The 3,113-nt window shown below is 32.1% G+C and overlaps 1 protein-coding gene across 6 annotated transcripts in view; it reads left to right on the forward strand.

Annotated features, from left to right (window-relative positions):
- The first annotated feature begins 309 nt into the window (after window positions 1-309).
- The window catches only part of LOC105558439 (protein spire), a 32,516-nt gene continuing 29,712 nt past the window's right edge, over window positions 310-3,113 (forward strand). For 3 of the 6 annotated variants that reach the window (XM_012006124.1, XM_012006126.1, XM_012006125.1), the window contains exons 1-3: window positions 310-489; window positions 590-726; window positions 2,008-2,041. The gene's annotated coding sequence lies outside the window, so the exon portion shown is untranslated. The remainder of the gene's footprint in view (window positions 490-589; window positions 727-2,007; window positions 2,042-3,113) is intronic. The other 3 variants (XM_012006123.1, XM_012006128.1, XM_012006127.1) reach the window with 1 other exon arrangement.

A 3,113-nucleotide genomic window follows, 5' to 3' on the forward strand; every position in this document is an offset into this window, starting at 1 on the left:
GGTACGCACGAGTTGTATTTCTACTGTCCCATGCAGCGGAACACGCGGAAGCGTAATTTTTGCCTGCCAATAATATACGCTATTCCGATAGTTATAAAGTAGAATCTATAGGAAAGATTCTTGTAATTGGCCAGCGCCAATTGCGCTTCCGCAAATTCCGCACCATGGGACATTAGAAAATATTTTTCGTCGGAACATATTTGGCAGAATGCCTGTGATTGGATGGACTTCGTTCCGCCAATTCCGCATTGCGCACGTTCCGCGTCCATGGGATCGCACCATGATACGGGCTTTAATATTCCTGGTTCGTGGAGAAGTTTAATATATGCAGGTTGGCAACATTGGTAACATCGATAACGGATAAGAATGCGGAGTGCAGTCGCTTACCGTGAATTCTCTGGAATTCTCGCTGTAAATTCTCGATATGGATTGATGTGGATGTCTCGTCACCGTATGAATTAGCGAGAAAGCTGTTTAAGATTTAGACATGTAAGATAACAGTTTTATATACGGATCCAAATTTTTAACTGTCAAATTTTTAAGCTTGGTTATGAGTGTATAATATTATTTATTGTCATAACCCATTCAGCTCGATTATCTGCGAGTGGTTGATGCAAGTAAAGATGAGAATAACAACTTTAGAATGAGCGGTATAAAACAATAAAATTTCCTGCAAAACTGATGTGCAAAACGCAAACGTTTAAGCCTTGGCAATCATGTAAACATGTAAGTAACATTATTTTTAAGGGCTATGCAAAATTCAAATTTACTACTGTAAATGTTTTGCGACTTGTCCTGGCGTATTTATGATGTAATGCTTTCTTTAAGTTGTTAAGTTTAACGCGCAGATACGTAACAATATACAAAACAGTTGGTTAGAGTAGAAAGAAATTACGTTTCTAAGAATTTGTGTATTACAAATGTTTCCATGAATTGACAGCTTTAAGTACAAAAGATGCAAAACGGTGTAGGGCATTTTAGCATTCCCTTAAATTGCTTTCTAATTTTGTAAAACCTATATTGTTCCAAATGGTTTTAATGACGTTTAGATAAAGTGTGAAGAAATGTGCCATCTAAAGGAAACTTACAGAAAAATGATTTTACATGCACTTCTTGTTAGTTGATTGTACCATAGCATTACAGCATTGTTTGGAAACTTCGTGTGTTAATTTGTTAATTTGTTAATTTTATATAATATATCCCAGACAGCACACGATATCCTATGGATGTCCTGAGAACATTCTTAGGACATGAGGACGTCCAGAGGATGTCTTTAAAACGTCTTCAGGAGATCTGTGCTGTCTGGGATTTTATCTTAGTCTTGATATGAATTTTATTTCAATGTTCATATATGTATAAGCTGCAATCCATTTGAGGCTACACATACCTTGAAGTGCTTTTCTTTCTTCATTAAAAGAAAGGAGTGGAATGCTACAAACATTTGTAGTATTAAGTGGATTGTAGATATTATATCTGCTTCTATTGTGCTTCTATCAACTGAGAATTCAAAGTCACTTCTTCTTGTCTTGAATCATAGAAACAATTTCAGTCATTAAGATCGTCTAAATTACGATAGTTGTGAAATTATTGTCTATAAAACTTATTCAAAAAGAAAATTTTTATTATTAGAAATGACAATATGACGTTTAAGACTAAAAAGATTAAAACAAGGAATTTATGAAAGTAGATTAAACTAATGCAAAGAGAACTTAAAAATTATGTAAATTATTTATAAAATATTTAGTAGATGTTACAAAGAAAGAAAAGACAAATCTTATAATATTAAATATTATTATAATTTTATAGTGTGTATGTTAAGTGTTACTCAAATATGTACGCATGTGCACACGTGCGTGTGCGTGTACGTGTATGACAAATTGCATTTTCTATGAAGTATGCTATCTTTTTAGTTAATTATATTTCATTCTTATTTAAAAAATATTTTCTAGCAACATATTACATGAAGTATTCAAAACATTTTGTACATTACACAATGTTTGTTAATAGGTGTAAATCTGAAATGAATAGGCAGTGCAGGCAGGTTAGACTGAACAGAAAAATCTACTTCGCGATTATGACATTTACAAGGACTAGAGAACAGGAGGCTCAACTTATACTGGCGGATGCATCAGATTCTGAGCCCAAAATGGTTGTAGACGTTAGTACAAAATCTTAAAGGATGTATTGGACGTACAATCTTAGACAAAAGTGCATGAAATTGGAAATACTTAAATATCTACTCTTAACGTATAGTAAATCTAGATGTAAGAAACTTGAACGATAGTTGAAGTCTTATTTGTACTCCTACAAAGGTATTTTTCACTTTACAAATGTTTTTTCCTGAATTATTTGCGATTTTTTTCACTTATGAGCCTAAACTTTTGATAGTGAAAATACTCTGATTTCAATTCTTAATAACGTCAAATATTTTCAAAAGTAAAAAATTCGTGCCGACAGCACGAATATTTCAAGTTATATTTTATTATATTTTATTTCTTTAAAACGGTTCAGTAAAGACTATTGAAACTTGGTAGATAATTTCATAGATGTATAAAAAAAATTCAAAACACTGGTACTATTTCTTCTACATTTTTTAGCTGTGTTATCCGTGAAGATCGGCTTTTCCCATAAGAGTATGTGTAAAATCAGTGTAAATTAAAATAGTTATATCTCAGCAACCGTTTAGTGGATGCATTTTTACTTTTCTGCAATAAATTAGGAAGACTAAAAGAACAATTTCACAAATTTTTAGCGACTTCGTACTATTTTGAAGATAGGTCCGATACATCCTTAAGGGGGAGGTACACTTAAAGCCTAACAAATAGGTAATTTTTCAACATTTTTTAAATATGTAGATGTAAAAACAAACTAAATAATGCCTTTTTAAAAATTAAATTTGAACTTTATACAATACATAAAAATTTTTATCAAATACTTTTTTGATAGTAATACTGAAAAGCAGCACATCGTAGCTAGCGTTGCACGAAATACATGGGAGACTGGTTGACAGGATTCCAGCTACAATTGTTATCCAAAATAAACGACAGCGCTTATTATACAGACTAGTCGCTATAGTTCATCAAGCTGGATTTTTGAAAAATTGATTTTTCAAG

The sequence above is a fragment of the Vollenhovia emeryi genome, unplaced genomic scaffold (assembly GCF_000949405.1).
Source record: "Vollenhovia emeryi isolate VEMERY1.0 unplaced genomic scaffold, V.emery_V1.0 DF939344.1, whole genome shotgun sequence".
NCBI lineage: Eukaryota > Metazoa > Arthropoda > Insecta > Hymenoptera > Formicidae > Vollenhovia > Vollenhovia emeryi.